Raw genomic sequence first — 20,578 nt, forward strand, 5'->3', positions numbered from 1 at the left:
CTATATTGTGATGATCTTGAGTGATAATGGATGTGAAATCATTGATATTAGTGAAGGTTTGGATTAGAATGAAGGTTATGCCAACTTGTGAGAAAAATGACTAGTTGAAGGATATTTGTGTTTTTGATGTTCTTTGTTGATGTTAATGTTGTCGTTTGGGTTGTTGTTGATGATTTCTAGCCGAGTTGAATTCTCGGGGTGCTATATGTATAGGGGAAGTGCTGCCGAAATTTCGGTAGACAAATATGCTTTAAGTTGGAATAATGGTATTCATAACTCACGATTGGTAAACTTGACCAATTGCAGTTTTTCGACGAAACGGGAAGTGAGTTTGGAAAGGCTTAAGGAGCGTGAAAGGTATGTAAGGCTACCCCGATCCTTCTTTTGGCATGTCTAAGTGTTTTATGATCGGATTCGGGCCTCAAAAGACCTTCTTGGCCATCGGAATCCGCAAGAGAAAATCTCAGTTTTTCCTTCAGTAGAATTGAACCATTTGATATGCTTTTCCTGAAATTATGCAAACTTTCTCTAAACTCCTTGGAAAGCTATAGAATGTCCGTAGAACCTTTATAGGTGACCCCATAAGCTTAAAGGGCGTAATTTGAGCCCACCGCCTTGCTTGTTCCGAGGTGGGCCCGCTATTCCCGGTTTTGCCCTTAATGTACTAAAGTCCCCTTTTTGAACGATTTTTGAAAGAAATGTTTCGACTACCCTTTTAATTACCTAACTAATATGGTTTTAAATATTCCATTAAGTCTGATAAATTGTTTTGATACTCGAAACTCATTTACTATGATTCCTTCCGACTTCATCGGATCGGTTTGTCTTTGATATGCCTCATTGAGTCTATGGAAACATTTATTATATTTTACTTGCATTAGTTTCTCATGACTCTATTCGTGGATGCCCCAATGTTTACCACACTGAGCCCGGGCCAGGATATGTTGTCAAGCGTAATCCCCCTACATTGTTCGCCGCGCCTCGATGTGAGGGGGCAGGTATATGCGTACATGGGTTTGTGGTGTATGCTGTGCCATGTACGTTTGTTCTGATATGATTTACTATGGCCATCTGATATGACATATTATGTTACGGGGTTATGCCCCTATTCTGATTCTTCTGTGTTGTGGCACCAGCGTCGGGAGGGTGGCCACGTTCTGTCTGCCGAGTCCCTTGGCAGGGGCCGGATTTGATATGACATATGTTCTGTACACACTCTGCATGTTTTGGAAATATGTATCTGATGCTTTGGATTTTCCGTTTACTTTCTGTATGTTCTGCACCAGTTATGATTTTGTTTCTGCAACTCAGGCTTTACATATTCAGTACATATTTCGTACTGACCCCCTTTCTTCGGGGGCTGCGTTTTCATGCCGCGCAGGTACCGACGACAGGTTTGCTGATCCGTCTGCTTAGGATCTCATTCTGCTATTCTTGGAGCGCTCTTTTATTCAGAGCCATCTTTTGGTATAGTCTGTCACTTCTATATATGTATATTCTCGTTCATGGGTACGGCGGGGCCTTGTCCCGTCATAGGATTCTGTCGGTTTGTTAGAGGTCTGTGGACATGTTGTGGGTTGGGATCTTTCTGTACAGTTGGGTGCTTATGTTGTGTTTGGGCGATCCCATTCGCCGTGGCGGCCGGTCCGCATATATTTAAATGTTGCGTTGTTGGCCCTGTGTGGCCTTTGTTGGTATTTTCTGCGTGCATGATATATGGGATAGTCCGTAAAACAAAGGAAACTCTGCCGAAATTTTTCTAAAAATTAGTTAAATTTGAAATAAAGCCTTGTCGGCTTCTGCCATATACTAGAATGCGTTTGAGTGCCCAGATCGGGCACTAGTCATGGCCTACGGGGTTGGGTCGTGACACCAACTAGGCCCGGTATGCAATGCTCATGCCATGCTTATCATAGCACAATCATAATAATGTACTTATTGTAAAATATTTACCTTATCATAACACATGCATAAGGTTTGAGAACAACTTTACTATATCGGGGTGACGTAAGGTCGTGACCCCCCGATTCCGTTATGGAGCAGTTACGGACACTCTGCCTCACCTTGAAAGGACTAGTACATAAGGTGAGTGTAGGAAAGGACTAACATCATCATATCATATAACTTATCTCATATAGACATTTAACTTTTTTTGTAATGTAGGAGCTTATGGAAAGATGGTAATTCAGACTATAAGATTCATGCCATTGGAAAGAAAGGACTAGCCTCAAATGCGGGTCAGCCCACAGATTCTGCAGCTACACCAGCTGATTATGCTACACAGCCCATGCCAGCTCCAACCACACCTACTTCGGGTGGTCCTACATCTTCCACTGGAGCAAGTCCAGCACCGGCTCAGCCCATACCGGGAGTCCCACCCGAACTTGCGAGAAAAATGATTTTCAATTGGGAGAATTTTGGGGTAGTGGTCCTGCAAGCAGATCGAACAGATAGGCAGGTCAAGCAGCTCATGCTGAGCTGAAATGGTACACAAAAAGGGCTATTGATGCAGCGTTGCGGACGATAAAAGAACAGATGGCTGATGACCACCTACAGATCCACTCTCGGATAGATGGTATTGAGAACAGAATGACGGAGCTGAATAGGACACACCCTGGTGTGGAATTGGGCTCTATTCGGAGTGAGTTGCGGACCCTAAAGGATGATGTGCAGAAATTGAAGGCACATGAAGTGGCTGTTGTGACGGACCAGATTCTGAAAGTCTACACAGAGTTGGTACAGAGCTTATACCAGCCGGTTCAGAGTCTACTTGGGGATGATGAGATTGAGGACACAGTTGAGGAGGAACAAGACGAGGAGTTGGAAGAGGACACCCACTCTTTGGCTAAAGGGAAGCGCAGGAGAGCCACGCCAGATGATGAAAACCTTGAGCCCATTCTCTAGAGTCTTGATCCATTTGCTGCTTTGCGCCCATAGAATGAGGAGGAGGAGCGGCGAACTTTGAAGAAGCTCCGACATGAGTCCCGACTTGGTTCTGATACCACTGGAGCTACTTCTAGCTCAGCCCATCCCATTGAGCCGGCTCACCATACTTCTACTCCACCCACTGAGACTAGGACTTCTAGTGTTGGCCAGCCTGATACCACCATTGCTCAACCTCATGATGCTGCAGCAGATCCAAGCGCCTAGTGCGCTCCAGGGAGGCCCTCCGTTCTTTTGATGGATTATATTGATGCCTTGAGGGCAATGCATGTTTCTAAGTTGGGGGTGTGGGTAATTGCTGTTTTTGTTGGTATTGTTTGTATTGCTTTGGTATATTTGATATTGTTTGTTATTGTTTTTGTTTTTGTGGGTATTTTATCCCAAATTGTGATAGTAAGTATGTGTTTAGGACAATTGTTAGTGTTTTTGTTTTTGTTGGTATTGTTTTTATTATTAAGTATGTGTTAGGACCCTCTTCGGCTTTTTTTGCCATGTGTTCTTTTCCCGAAGAATGTTATTTTTATGTTGAACCTGGCATGTTTAGGATGGTTAGTTAAGAGCAAAGTAATGATGACTTAAGTGGTGGTGGTCCGTGTTTCTAGCATATATAAAAGTGTTCTTACAAGTCAATGATATCCCTCCGAAAAATAATTTGTCATGTACATCAAGAATGGTTTGTTGATATTGACATGTATAGTTCTTTAATGGCATTGCAAATAAAGGGTGTCCATGTGTGTGAAATCTTCAAACGAAAGTGAAGTCAGAGTATTTAAACAATCATTATGCCATTGTGTTGTGAGTTCTTAGTTTCTATTTGTGTATGATGCTTGTAATCTAGAACTTGCCCGGTTGGTCGTGCGTGAATTCTAAGGAAAGTTTGATTGTGAAGTGATCTTGGGATTTCTTTGTATTGACACCAAAGCCTGTTTATCTTAAATGAGCCTAGCCCGTATAGAAAATGTTCCCTAGTCTCCCATTTTGAGCCTATAGACTTTTTCTTCGATTAGCCGTGAACTAACCTCCTTCCCTTCTGTGAATAAACCCATTTGGCACCAAGTCCCTCCTTGACACTGAAGAATGACAAATGAGGCTAAAAGCCTAAGTTGGGGGTGATAAGCGAAAGATGCGGATAATGAGGCTAAAAGCCTAAGTTGGGGGTGATAAGTGAAAGATGCGGAAAATAAGGCCAAAGGCCTGTTGGGGGGTGATCGCGAGTATTGCGGGGCATGATTCAGTGTGGATATATATAAAAAAAAATATAGATATATAGATATATAAGTTCTAAATAAATCCACGCTGAAGCTGTATGGTCAGAAATAAGCGAAAGAAATGTGAATGAAGTCAAAATGAAGTGTCAAGGAGGGTGAGTCACCACTATCCAAATATTCTTCCTACCCATCCCTAAGCCAATATTACAAGCCTAAAAAGTCCTAATGTGATAACAGTCACATTGTTCAAAGTTGATGGCATGGAAAATAAAGGCAAGCCTATGGTATGTGCACGCATGGTATGCAAATTTCTTTGTGAGTGTGAGTGTCCTTCTCTCTCTTTAGTCTTCTGTCCCATTTATTTTGTAAATGTGTGTTGGGACATTCTTTGGTCTATGTGAGGGCGTAAGGATTGTAGATTGCAAAGTAACTGGCTTTCCGGAAGTTGAAATTCATGTGCATAGAGACTGCCATACTATGATTGTGTCATTAATTGAGGTTGCATAGCGAATTGCAATTGTTTTGAAATGTGCGTCTTGTGTCACAAATAGGAGGTGGATAAGAGCCCAATATTTTTCTTGGATTGAAGAGTCTGTGCTAGAAACACATGCTAAAACCACCATAGTCATTCTTATTTTTCTAGATGTAGTGTGTTAAGTAGTGAGTCTTATTGTAGTTGCTTGAGGACAAGCAAAAGCTTAAGTTGGGGGTGTTGATGTGCCGTGAATTTAGGAACATTTTATGCCTTTATAACTAGAAGTGTTGCTTGTTTTTAAGTGTTTTACATCGTTTCTTATGTTATTTTTGTGTTTTATAGGGTTGGTTGACTAAGGATTGGAAATGATAAGAAATGCTGAAAAAACGGACAACTTAGAGCTAAAAGACGGTCCGTAACTCATGTTACGGGCCGTAACGTGTACCGTAAGCTGAGGAAAATTTCCAGAAAGTTGCCTAAGTAGTGTCGCAGGTTACGTCCCAGAAGGACGGTCCGTAACCTAGGTTACGGGGCGTAACGTCATGGCATAACGCATTGGCCACTGAAGACTGAGGCCATGATCCGCTGGGGAGATACGGACTATAACCTGTGTCAAGGTCCGTAGCATAGTGGCCGTGACATCACGCTGACAAAGGACGGACCGTAACCTGTGTTACGGTCCGTAACGATGCCGCATAAGGGTGTTTTTGTCCAGAAACTTGGCGCGATTTTTGGCCCTATAAATACTTAAAGTAGGGTTTTAATTCATTATTCTGATTTTTCTTAAGGAGCATTAACTTTAGGTCTTGAATATTTGAAGTGGTTGGAGCATTTAAAGCAACAACTTCACTCTTATTCCATATTGTATTCGCATCGTAAGTATATTATGTTAACTTTTAAGCTTTTTTTGTTAGCCAAAATTATGAGTAGATAATTTTAATTCTAAGGTTGTGGATCCCATGATGGATATTATGTGAATGGGTTTCTAATATTGATATATGCATAATGGTTGTTAGTATTTATTCTATCTTTGTGTGTTAGCGTTGGGTAATGATTGCAAGCATTAGCCTAAGCCATTATATCAACTTTTCTTGGGAAAGAGAGCCAGTATTGGTAGGATTGAATAACAATGACTCGGGGCGTTAACCCTCATTTAATAGACTAAATTAGGGATAAGAACAAGTCTAAATTGGCATTATTGGTCGCTCTTCGATTACAACTCTTTTACATTCGGAAGAATCATAAAGAGGAAATATGTCCTAACTGTTGGGAAACATTAGGAAGTCCTTAAGAGATCAAGTGCATACTCATAGAACAACCATTAGAAATATATCACATTGAAACCTGAAGCATAATATCTAATCATAATGGGTAACACAACCTTAGTCTCTCTCTCGCATTAAGTACAATTCTAGTCAAAGTATTCAATTACATTATTCAACAAATATTTCAAACTATCAAGAATAGGATTAAAGCCTTTAAAGACTAGTATCGCATACAATTACTATCCTTTTCTCTCCATATTCCCTGTGGGATTCGACCCCAACCTTGTTGGGTTACTATTTTTTACAACGTCTGCTTTACGCCATTAATAGGTGTAATTTGAGCGTATCAACGTTCTTTCACAAAAATTCCAGTGAGCATTGAAGGGAAATACGGAGGAAGTACGGGATAGGTGGTAGCCCGTACATACAAGTATGGGACGTACTTATTCCGCCCCCTGTTACACCTCAGAAATTTCCCCGTGAACGTACAGTGAATAGACTAACGAAATATACGAGTATGCGATGTTTTAATAAGAAGGAAATGACATTTGACGACCCTAAGTAAGATTTCAAAGGCAATGGGAATAAGAGGTAGGTTATGAGCCCAACGACTACTTATGGGTCCTGAAAATGTGAAAAGTTGCAGGTTTGCACTTTGGCCTCGTCGATGAAATACGGACCGTAAAGTGGTATACGGCCCGTAAACTGCCATGTCATATTTCAACTTCTAAAAACTTCAACTTTCTGTCCAATGCTCGAATGGTTAAAGACGACTTGAAATACGGTCTGTAAACTGGAATACGGACCGTAAAGTGAGTTCGTAAACCACCATGTGCTCAGCCTGACATTCTTGTTCCGTTATGATTAAATACGTCCACGAAATACGACGCGTAAACTAGAATACGGACCGTAAACAGAGTTTACGACCACTGTTGCACTTTCGACTACTGTTCATTGCAATCAGATTTTAAGTCATTAAAAAAGGGGACTCAAGCTCATTAATTCATTTCATTTCCACACCCCTTCTCTCTAAAAACATCTCTCTACATTTATTCCTCAAGTTTTCAAGAGATATTAATGATCAACCACATCAAGTTAAGTGAATCTAGTGTAAGGAACCCATTTAGGTTCATCCAAAACAAGAAATCCAAGTGAAGGTGAAACTAGGGCTTTTCTCAAGTGAAGTGTTTGCACCCAAGGTTCATTCCTACACCATCTAAGGTAAGTTTTATGACATTTCCTTGTTGTTTAAGGTATTTGAAAGTTGAAATACTTGGATTATATGAGGAAATAGGAAATGGGTCATGAACGTGGGAATAGTGTCACTTTTGAGTAAATGTTTTGAGTGAGTTATGATTCTTGATACATTATGATTATAATCATGTTATAAATGACATTGAGAGCATGGAATAGACCTTGTATATGAATGAACGAAATTGTGTGATATGACCTTGAATATGGATGATTGGAAGTGAATTGAGGAGTATGGATAATGTAGATGATTAAAGGCTATTGTTACGATATTGCGAATGCATTAATGACGCTTGGGAGTTGAGATATGATATGGGGGAATGTCGTATAAATAAAAGAGATACTATCCAATTTTCCCTAGCTTTAGTCATTCATGTATGCTAGCCACCTATTTTTAATGATAGTATGACTTTAATGAAGGTAGAAACACGAGCGGGAGGAGAACGTACAAGTGATAAATAGCCGAACGGAAAGGTATATAAGGCTAATCCTTCTTTCATACGGCATGGTCCTTTGGCAAACGTTTAAATCTTCTATAAGACCATGATTTCTTCTAATGATTTGATCTTCCTAGCTAGTAAGCTCCCGATGCTTGATACGCTACGATTGTACCAAATTCCTTATATGACGAGTAAGTCTATAAAGATAGATGTGATGAATGACGATAATAGTATTAATGATATAGATGACGATAATAATGGTAATAGCGATAACGATAACGATGACAATGATGATAGAGATGATAAAAGTAAAGATGCTTATGAGCTATTATGTATATGTATCGATGTATGACTATTATGGAACCTCGAGCTTATGAGGCCGGGTAAGATATGTAAGTATGTATGTATATGATTATGTAATGCGCGCACACCTCTGCAGATGGTACGGATAACCCTGACGCCTTGGTAGGGCCAGGTAGATGTAACCCTGAAGCCTTGGTAGGGCCAGGTATGTGTGACCTTGAGCCTTGGTTGGCCAAGTATGTATGAAACACCGATCCTTCATGGTCGGGTATGCTATGTAAATGCTATGTATATGATATAATGAGGCGTATGATATAGATATGAGAATGAAGACGAATATGTACATGATACGAATGTGAATAAGGATACGGAAATGGATACGGGTATGAGTATGGATACGGATATGGGTATATGTACCCAGATACGCATTAGAAATGGAAAGTCCCTACGAAAGGCAAGTAAGTGCTTATGACGATGTTATTACTGCCTCCCATCCTATGCTGTTTCATATGTTGCTTATATTTCTTCTACATTGATATTGATCATGCTTTACATACTCAGTACATTCTTCATACTGACGTCCTTTTGTTTGTGGACACTGCGTCATGCCCGCAGGTGCACAGGGAGACAGACTTGATCCATAGCCACGTTCTGAGAGACTACATAGCAGAGCTCCATTTCATTCGGAGCTATAGCATTTTTGGTACTTATTCTTTTGTGTGCATAATTATGGGCATAGCGGGGTTCTGTCCTGCTTATGTGATACGTTATACTCGTCTAAGAGGCTCGTGGACATGTGTATATGATTAGATATGTCTGGCCTAGTCGGCCTATATTTTGTATATCATTTTGTTAGCCTTGTCGGCTTATGTATGTTGATGTGGTATAGATGCCAACGATGATATAAAAGAATTGTTGTCCAATGGGACTAGCACGGCGAATGAATAGAATTACATGTTTAATGATGTGGCTCACCTAGATGTAAGTGTAAGTATAAGTCAAGAGGTGGCCGGATGGGCTAGCACCGGGTGCCCGTCGCGGCCCCTAGTCGGGTCGTGACCCCCCCCCCCCCTCCTTGGGCGTACATTGAAGCAACAATGCCTTGGCCGTATTTTGATTGAAGGAGGGCGTACAATATAAGTCCCTCACGTACTTAAGAGTACGGGACGTATTCCTTCCGCCTTCCTTGGGCGTACATTGTTTAATTTGTCCAGAAAGTTGCTAAAGAAATATGTATAAGTATGGGGTGCATTAGGGAGCCCTCATCTTAAGGAATTGGACGTACATTGCAAGACCTTGGACGTACATTCAAGGTAAACTTGTATCGTGATTCACGTTCGATTCCTTTCATCTCCATCTCACTTATTTGATTCTTACAACTATGTAACAACTAGTTAATCGATCTTATTAGTTGCTAACTGGTTCTTGAGTCCTTAATTTCATTTCGTGCCAATTATTTCAAGCTTTTATCTTTTTAACCTCGTTGAAACTTCTTTGGTTCAAGTCTTTTTGATTTATCGAGTCGTCTGTCTTTTGATTAACAAGAATCTATTCCTCCACAAAGGTTAGAAATCTTGTGAATTGATTTGGATTAAAAGGGTTCGTGACTAACTTTGGAAGAAGCTTTAGGTTGAGAAGTAAGCTTGAGTGCAAATACGAGTGACGTGTGGAGCTTTACTACTAATGTTGTTTGTTCGTTTTGTAGGTACAACAAGGGAAGACATAAGGAGAGGAGAGATAAGGGAACATGTCCTCCATAGCCTCGAATTCTTGTGATGACATGGAAGGTTATGCCGCTAGTAATAGAGAGTATAACTACGAAAGTGATGAAGGCTATGGGTATGAGGGTAATGGAGATGGTAGTCAATTTTATCATGACCAATGTGATGATGAAAAGTACTACTCCGGAGGTGAATATGAAACGAGTGGATCTCATGGGTCTTACGAAGAAGATGGAGGAGTAGCAGAGCCTTATGAAGAGTCCTATAGTGAAGACGAGAGTTATGAAGAGCCTAATACTGTACACCATGACATGGAGGCAACTTGAGGTATATCCCTTCCTCACACTTACGTTATAAGCCAATTGATGGAGACTTGCATGAAAGGGGAAGTAGTGATGAATATGAACCTTATGGTTATGCGCTTTGTGGTGAATACTCTCGGAGAGGTAATGAATTCGACTATGAAATTTGTGAAGAGTCTCCTAGTGGGTATTCACGTACATTGTCTAATGAAGCTTCCTATGCTAAGCAAAATGGAACAAGTGTGTGGGTTTGACAAAGTAGGAGCCGTCATAGGAGAAGAAAGGAGTATGCATTTCCTACTCCAAGAAATAACATTAATCATACTTCTTATCCTAATGTAAATTTGCCATATTCTCAATATGGTTATGATGTTGGAAGCAGGAGGTAAGTATTGATAGGTGAAGGAAGTAGAGAAGGTGCAAGGCCTCAAGCGAGAAGTGATTCCCTTCATTCACAACGGGAAGAAATAGACAAATTTATCAAAGTGATGACCGAGCATCTACACCTAATGAAGGAACACTTACTTAAGGAGCAACACATGAAGAAGAAAGCCAATCCTTATGTGGCGAAAGAAAAGAGTGTGGAGGGTTTCCCTAACCCTTCCCAAGGAGGATTTGACACTTGTCCCAACTCCCATGAAATTGAGAGAGAAAAGATTGAGAGGAGTAGGTGAGTGAAAAGTGACAACTCTAGAGAGGAAAAAGGAGAGGAAGTGAGGAGTGGTGTGAGAGAGTTGTCACAACCTCTTTCTAACCCTTGTAACTTTTCTTTCTTTTCTAGTGTTCTTGTTGATAGTGTAGGTATTATCGGAAGCAAGCCAAATGATGAACCTCAACCTTTGAAGGATTTTGAGGTAGTCGAGAGCTTCCCGAAGGGGCAAGTGAGCTCCAAAGATGAAACCCGAGGCAAAGAAGATGAATGTGAACTTCAAGGTACAATAGCTAATCTTAACTCTCTAAACGATGTGAATGAACATATTGTTGAAGTGAGTATAAATGATAGCTTTTCCTTAAATGAGCTTAAAGAATCTTTTCCTTGTGATGTGCCTAATGCTATAATTACAATTGACAATGTAATTGAAATGGATGGTCCAACACTAGGTGATCCTTTTGATGACTATCTTGACTCTTCTTTTTAGTTCAAGTTGTGTCCACCTAGTGTTGATCCTCTTGATATGCATGTTAGTACATTGTTATGTGAATTTTTAGTGCACCAACTAGTTGATCCTAGCGATGAGCGAATTGAATCTTCTAGCAAGGTCGATTTGAGTCCAACTTGTATGGGTGATGGTATGGTCAACTTGCTTCTATTGATAGTCCACTAGTTGAGAAATATTGTGATGTGCCTAATGACTCTCAATTTAGTGATAACATTGACCAAGTTGATTGTGAGTTTGAATATGACATACCACCTGTGTTTGATACCTATGAAGATGTGTCCCATGACCTTGACTTGTTGTCATTTGTGGAGACTCAAGAGCCTAATGGTGTTATGTGTCATGTAGTTAGTCATGAGAATGAAAATGCCTTGAAAATGACCTTTGTCTTTTTTGGAGTGATATTGCATGCTTTGATTCTTCCTTGTTCATTGATCCTTCTCTCTTTATAAATAATGCGTTATTTGAAATTGACATGACTATTGAGAGTGATGAACCTAGTGGGTTGTTTGGTAATGTTGAACGTTTGGTTTGCTTTGGGTACTATAATGTGATATGTAACCCACTATGGGATGATGACACTCTTTCCCATGAGGGATATCTCCCTTTGAGGGATTATGATCCATTTATGGGGAAGGAAAGTTTTACAAAGGAAGGTGATTCTTGTCTAGAAATTGCAAAATCTTCCTTGCATGTTCAACTTCATAGTAGCCCATTGGATAATCTGGTCCTTGAACCGTATGGTGGAGGTTACATTGGGGAGTGATATTGATGAGGAAGTTATTTTACGTAATACCTTTCTTTATTACTTATTTGCATATGATGTCATTCTTGAGCATATGGGGAGTGCATCTTATGTGCGAGAATGATATGACCCTACCAGGCACACCTCGCTTAAAGGCTCACATTGAAGGCCAAGGCATGAAACTCCAATCCATTCAAGCTAGGAGGATGACCAAAGGAGCATTGGAGACCCATGGAGAGGCACACAAGCCCCATAAGAAGGCCTATTGTCACGACCCAACCCCGTAGGTCACGACCAGTGTCCGAGATGGACACTCGTACATACCTACTAGCCAAAATCTACTTCCTTTTAGCATATTAGGGACTTTCATTCATACAAGACAATATATCGTTTAAATCGTTACATATAGTGTCGCACACAAGCCGGTCAGACCATCGTAGTGTAGGGGAATGCCGAACACAAACCATATAAACATCACTGAACAAATACGACCCACGACCCACATACATGTCTACAGACCTCTAAGCGTAACAACAACATCAGATGGCGGGACAGGGCCCCGCCGTACCATGAAATAGTCATATATATATATATATATATACAATGGAAGGATCTGTACCAAAAGTATGGGCTCCGGAACAAGGGAGCACTCCAAAGCAACAGGATAGATGTCCTAAGCTGTCGGGTCACCCACGTGCGCGTCTGTACCTGCGGGCATGAAACGCAGCCCCCGAAGAAGGGGGTCAGTACGGAATATGTACTGAGCATGTAAGGCATGAAATGCAATTAGGTAGATCATGACTGAAATTGAGATTCTAGGAGGCAAGTATGATAATAAGAAAATAACGGTGTACCTGTGCATTACGAAACAAAATCAAACATACCAATATCATATACCGTACCCGGCCCATTATGGGACTCAGTGGATAAAGTCATGTCATCACGTCATCATGAATATAAGTATACATATACCATACCCGGCCTTCTAGTGAGGGACTCGGTGAATAAAGTCATGTCATCATGTTAGCATGCTATCATATCATCATGCATATATATATATACATACCGTACCCGACCCTCTAGTGAGGGACTCGGTGAATAAAGTCATCATATGCCCTCCTGGCCGCCATAGCATATCATCATCTCATCATGTCGTCATATACATATACCGTACCCGGCCCTCTAGTGAGGGACTCGGTGAACAATGCAGTGGAATGCGCACGATGACACACCCGGCCCGGGACTCGGTGAAAAAAACATATTGAGGCATGCACGAGCAGAGTAGTGAGAAACTATATGCACATAACTCAACTTTTCTTATGACTCGATAGGTAAGTACGCAAATCGACACTTGAGGATCATAAACACGTTTCGAGTCAATCCGGTTTAGTATGAGAAAGTTATGGACACTTTTACCACAGAACCTCTACGAACATTTCCAAAGCAATCCAAGGCTGTATACAAAAGTTAGAGACATTAATACTTACAGAACCCTTTTAGGGACATGAACTCTTTATGCTTTACTCGTTATTCAACCATACAATAAGCTCAACTATACCGAGCGTACTCATGTCAAGAAGTGAATAAGAATCATAGACAAACTCGGAAACATATCAAATAGAGCTTCGGAAATCATAGATACATATCAAAACCATATGAAATAGCCCATGGAAATCAAGAATATTAGCCATCCTAGTGGCTCTAAGAATAGGAGTTTCTTTGATATCACACATATACGTCGTCTGTTTGTTTCATAAGGATCATGCCAAAAGAAAGAAAGGGTAAGCCTTACATACCTTGCCCGCTTCCTACGCTAGTCCAACTTAAGTCTTGGCTTTCGCAAGATCTACAATAACGTCATTAAATACTAAACGTTAGCTACAAGTACTTAGGAATTCAATCCTAAGCTAGCACTTGTCTACAGAAATTTGGGCAGCATTTCCCCTGTAAATTCAACAACCTCGAGGATTCAACTCAGCCAGATCATCAACAACAATACCAACAACCACATTAACAACATCAACAATTAATTCAAAACACATTCTAACATTAGCAACTCCTTTTTACATAATTCGACGGCATTCCATTTACATTCACTTCAACTACATATAATCAAGCTAACACCAATGCTCGCACACTCAAATACTAATCCAAAACCATTCAAACAAAACTCAAGAACACTTCAAACAATCCGTACAATATTCAAAACAACCCAACCAAAACTGCACTCCACCCGAAACCTTCCAAATTCAACAAGAACGATAACAACACATTTCCTTCTTTCTAATTCATGAACTACACCAACAATTCACACACTAACAACATTATTTTCCATAAATTCAAGAAGACTATATTCAAATCACATTGGCTTTTAAAACATCCCACAACAATTTCAACTTCAACTTGAATCATTAAACTCTCATTTTCACCATAGAATCCATAACAACAGCAACCAAAGTACTAAGTAAAATTAATTCATCGCTTCTACACAACACCTAGACATACACGGCTACAACACAACATCCATATTTTCATAAATTCCATCCATTTCTACATACTACAACACGTACAAATCATCCATAGCACATGCAAAGAAGATTAAACCTTACCTTTTCCACTTATCTTCTTGCTTGGCTAAGGTTGCTCCTTGCAAGAATGAATGGTTTACTTGCCCCAACAACTACTCCATGTTAAAGAGGACCTTCCAATTGGTTGAATTGCTAGAAGAAAATATTTTTTTTTTGATCAATTTTTGGACCTCAATTTTTTGGTCACCATGGCCGAATGGTCTCTTTTGTTCTTCTCCAAGTTTCTTCAACTTTCTAAGTGATAAGGATGATGAAAAAATGTGATCAATTATCATCTTTTATTTACATATATTATGCATCCATGTGGGCCAAGGCCCACACCACCTTGGACGGCCCACTTGGCCCTTTTGCTTCATGACTTATAACTTTCCAAAATTAACTTTCAACCCTAAATTCTTCTTAATATTTCCGTGAGCCACCTTGTGAATTTCCCTTTTTACCCCTAGCCTTTCTTAATATTTCCACATCAAAAATTTTCATAAACAACTTTTGTGTTAAACAAGATCAGAAATATAGCCTTGCCCTTAACTTCTCGCAATTATCTTGAAATATCCGAATGTACAAAATACGGGATATAACACCTATAAAGTATGGAAACTAGCTTGGAGAGGAATGAAAGAAGAAGCTACAAGAGATAAGGCCAATACTCAAAGTAGCTAGAGTCCCAAGGGGAAAGAAACACAAATGTGGCTAGACGTGCAAAGAAGGGCCATAGATGCAGAAGGGTCACAATTGCAAACTTGAGGATTGGATGATGGTTACATGTATGAGAGGATCCTTTTTCGGATTTCAAACCAACATCCAACTAGCCGAACAGGGCCCTTGCCTCATTAATGGCATTCTTGTAATAACTAGCCAAACTCTGAAGTCTCTTAGTATAAATACTAGAATTAGGTTATTTTCATCTTTAGATTATGTTGAATGAAGAAACTCTTATGAGAGATTGTAGTTGATAGCTTTAGATTAATATAGATTGTTTGGCTGGTTAGCCAAGTGTTTCTTCCTAGTTGTGAAGTGAATTGCTTACTTCCATCGAATTCAATGTTGTTCATTTGTGGATTCATTTGAGTCGTTTGTTGATTCGAATTGCTTAGGTTCTAGGGTTTGTAAATCCGATTTGAATGGTTAGTGTTTGATATACCCTTTCTTGTCCATAGATTTCTTGCTCTTGGGTCAAGTATCTATCCATCTACCCTCTTCCATTTCCATTCTTCATCCACCCTTTATTTTGATTTTCTTGTTCTTTTGTTTTTCTTCCTATGAAGATATGAATGTCTTCAAGAACTTCAAGAACATTCAAAAAATCCAACCACCCTTAATTCACCTCCTAATCACTTCAAATTCTAGATCTAGGCTCTCCTTGTTGCAGAGAACAAAACCCAATAATCCTTAACCTCTAATTTTCACCTAATCAACAAGACCCATCAACTTGTTCTTTAAGTTTTTCATGCTCCAAAATTAAAAATTGGTAGACCCTTCAATACTTGGCCAAATACCTCCAAATTTCGGATTTAGAATCCTATCAACTAGAGAACAAACTCCAATCAACTTGAACCCTCAACTTTTCTCCTTATTCAAACCCACCAACCTTGTTCTTGAAGCTTTGAAACTCAACAATGGTGGAACACAAACTACAACTCCAAATTGAAGATTTAGACTCAAGAAACACTAGGAAACTCTAATCTAACACTACATTCAACAAAATCAACAAGAAAAATTCGAGTTTTTTTTGTAGATTCAAAATTCAAGACTAGATTTGTGGAAATAAATCTATTCCAAGCTCTGATACCAATTGATATAATAACGGATACGTGGAAGAAATGAAATAACAAGGAAAACAAAAGATAATAAGGATAGATAGATTGACACAAGAAAATGGAATTAAAAGCAACATAAAAGGTATATTAAACCTAAAGACCTCAATTAATTAATATTAACAAGCACCAAACTCTTAGCAAGACCTCAAGGGCCATCCATGGCCTCTCTTACAAGTTTCTCTCTCTAGAGACAACTCTCAAAGAGTATCAAAATATCATTCACCAAAATCTCCTAATGAAATAAAAGACTACCTATTTATACTAACTAAATAAAAGAAGAACCTGTTATTACATCAATGCCATTAATGAGGCAAGGGCCTTGTTTGGCTAGTAATGTAGAGATGAAAATCTTGAATTTGCGAATGTGGCCTCTTGCAAACATAGCCGTCCTTGCTCGTTTGAGCACTTTAATGCTCTTCTATCTCCAATTCGACCTCCCATGTTGTCATCCAAACTTTGACTCCATGGGACGGTCCTCGAAATGTCCTTGAGGCAACTCGGATTGCATCACATTTTGACATAAAAGTTGCTCCGAAGGGAGTACTTTTGATGGTTTACAAAGATTATTATGCATTTCCACACTTATATATATGTATGACATAATTTTATGGGTAAGAGGAAAAGGGCTAAGGCGTTATATACGCAAACCACCTGATCAGCAGCTATACGATGATTATGATGCAAGATGGGGCCATTATGCTATTATGCTCGAAGGGGCTGCGAGTAGGGCGAAGGTATGCATTATATATATATATATATATATATATACACACACACACATATGATGTTTTAAAATCTCATATGCACATACATGATTATCAGTATTGGTTACAGGTGCAGATTGAGTTTGTTACCCTTTTATCATTCGAGTCGAGATAATGTTTCAATTTCGCCTTATATACTCGGTACATTATTTGTACTGACGCCCCTTTGCCTGGGGGCGCTGTGTTTCATGCCACAAAGGGGCAGCCAGTTGAGTAAAGGACACTTGCCATAGGACGTTCCTGGGCTATCAGCTGGATTGGTGAACTACATTGCTATTCGGAGTGTTGCTGAGTCAGATTACTTATGTATGTCCTCGAGACAGATGCATTACCGGTACTTGGGGCCCTGGCCCAACTTATGTTAGAGACTTTTGCAGACAGTGTCCTGTGGATAGTGCATCGAGATGTCGACAGTTGTGTAAAGCGACCATGTAGGTCGACGTGTTCATATGCATTGTTTTAAAGATTTTATTGTGACTAGAGGTTTTCTTTGAATTAACAATAAGGGATACGCCCCTGACTTGATGAAAGAGTTTTATTAAAAGGTTTTTCATGTTTTACCTGACGGAAGCGTCATTTCATAATTTAAAGGTTCACATAAGATTGTGACTTATAATTGATGTAATAGTATGGCACTCAGCCGAGTAGGGTCATGAGTACCAGTCGCGGCACTCTGAGTTGGGTCGTGACAGAAGTGGTATCAGAGCAGTTCGTCCTAGGGGCTGTCTGTAATGTTGTGTCTGGTGGAGTCTTGTTTATGGTGTGTTGTACGCCACATTAATAAACAGGAGGCTACAGGGCATTAAGGATGGTTACTCTTCCTTCTTGTTCTAGATTGTGCTATGAAGCTAAGTTATAAGGTAGAAATCCCTTATTATAACTTCGAGTGATTTGATTGTTGATAAGCAATTGGTTGTTCAACCTTGGACGGTATTGGTAATAATTGAAGCCTGGTTATCATAAAGGTATGTTTTCAGTCTAATGTTGGTATATGAGAAGAATTTTGTATAGCCGAGTTATGGATCGTTTGTATTTCTATGGTTGCCCTGTGAGGCATTGGATGTGTTTTCTAGGCTATGTGCAGGTTTGGGATAGTAAGAATTACCGGTGAGACTCTGCCAATTTTTTTTTTATGAAAACTAAGTCGTTTCAATACATATATATTACAAAAGTAGAGTAAAGGGAAACCTGGTGACAAGCTGATTGGTGAGATATGCCGAGTTGTAAATTGCGAGTTGCTTTTAAGGGAATTTTAAGATGGTCTTAGTGTGGTTTGAAGAATGATTTATGAGAAATATGATTAGTAGTTCAAAGGATTAAAATGGGTTACATTCGAGGTTTTGTAGGAACAAGGTCTATTAGGGGATTCGGGGAAAGTCGACAAATGGGTTTTACTGAGGCTTAATATAAAGAGAAGGTTATTACGGCTAACACAACGAAATGATTTATAGAAAGGATTATGGAATCGATTATATGTTAAAGTTGAGTTAAAGAATGTCATAAAGATATGGGTTGTTCTTTTCATACTTTGGATGCTGGAGATATTAAGATTATTTTCTATAAGGTTAGATCGGTGATTTTGGGGTACTTAATTCCTATAGATCGGGAGTTGTCGGTAAAAAAAAGTAGAGTCAGAACTTATGTTTGTCATTGATGCAGAGATGATTACGTTGAGAAAAGCTACAACTAGTTAGAGAGTTAACACAATTGCAGAACGAGGGTTATGAGAGTATCAAGAGGTAAGTTATGAGATTTAAAGGTAAGTAAGGTAAAAATGAGAAAGATACGAGCTATTGGAGTACATGAGGTCATAGTTGGTTTACACCTCAGTTAAGAGGCCAGAAGCGTCGTGGTTCGGTATCCAAGTATGTTAGTGATTTCTTCAGAAGCATGTTTTTCGACTTATGAGTTTCAAGAACAAAGCGATTAGCTACGAGAGTAGAGAAAGGTTTGTAAACCTATGATGTTAGTAAATTCAGCAAAACGCTATGAAGGGTATGAGCGGATTTAAACAGGTTAAAAGTCGGGGAATGGACGACAAGATTTCGGGAAGGATAGAAGTAAGCATAGGAAAAAGTGAGTAAATAACCAATGGAGACCTGTTATAGTGATGGTACGATAAAATACGATATGTTAACAGGAAGAATGATTCAATAAGGGGATGTACCAAAGAATAGCATCACGGAAAGAGTACAAAACTAGTTTAAACATTCGAGGACGAATGTTTCTAAGGGGGCAAGGATGTCACACCTCGTACTTTCGGAGAAGCACTTGTCAAATTTTAACGTAAGTATGTTGAACTATGGCTAAGTTGTTACACCCTGTAGTTTTGTACTTTGAGATTCGTTAGGTGTTAGTTGTTTTAAGTATGGACACTGGAGTTACCTTCAAGGATATATGAGATTATATGCGCCTAACTTATGGTTATATGGGTTTAAGTTCATATTAGTTTTATGTTTATGAGTTTGTTTGGTAATTATGTTAAGATTTGAGGAAAAGAAAGTTGGAGGAAAAGTTCGAATATGCATTTGGTGATATTTTGAGTTTTGAATTTACTTGAATTATAATTATTAGTATGTTTTGAGCATAATCTTATTATGAGGGATAATAATGATGTTAAGGAATTGTTGTATACGAGTGTATAAGGGGTTCTATGAAGTTGTTGTTATGGATTGATTATGAAAAGAACTTTTGGGATGGAATAGAGTATATTGGTATTGATAATGATGTTGTTGATGTTAGTGTTGTTATTGTTGTTGCTGGTTGTTAGTAGTGTGATTTCGGGGTAGGGATATAAACAGGGGAGATGCTGCCTGAATTTTGGCAGATTCTAAAAGGATTTAAATTGAAGGCTTAAGACAAGCGTATGATGATGAGCCTAATGTTACTACCCAACCGGAGGGCTATGAAGGACACCCAGAAGCTGACCTCCTAGATGCCACAAAACATACATAACATACCTGCTCATGCTCATTTTGGGTTGCCTGAGAGTGCTCACAACATGATCTGCTGACTGATAGATATCATAAACTGGAGGGTCACAGCCCTAAAAAAAGATATATATTGCATGCATCACTAAACTGAACTGGGGCACAAGCCGACAAGGCTACCCGATAAAACTATGTAACCAAACATTTGTTGAGCGGGCCACACTGTCTGACTGAATATAAGCGTCTATGAGCCTCTACTGACATACTAGACATGCCATGGACGGGACGGGGTCTCTGCCCTACCCATATACATCAAAACATATACCCGATCTTGACGACAACTCCGGCAAGAGAGGAGTGCTCCGCTACCCAGCTGAACAAGCAGCCTAAGGATGCGATCAGTCTTCTTGGCTATATATATATATACCGTACCCGACCCATTATGGGACTCGGTGAGTGAAGTCATATACATACATATATACTGTACCCGACCAATTATGGGACTCGGTGAGTGAAGTCATATACATACATATATACCGTACCCGACCCATTATGGGACTCGGTGAGTGAAGTCATATACATACATATATACTGTCCCCAGCCCATTATGGGAATCGGTGAGTGAAGTCATATACATACATATATACCGTACCCGGCCTATTATGGGAC

This window comes from Lycium barbarum, chromosome 11 (genome assembly GCF_019175385.1).
Source record: "Lycium barbarum isolate Lr01 chromosome 11, ASM1917538v2, whole genome shotgun sequence".
NCBI classification, from domain to species: domain Eukaryota; kingdom Viridiplantae; phylum Streptophyta; class Magnoliopsida; order Solanales; family Solanaceae; genus Lycium; species Lycium barbarum.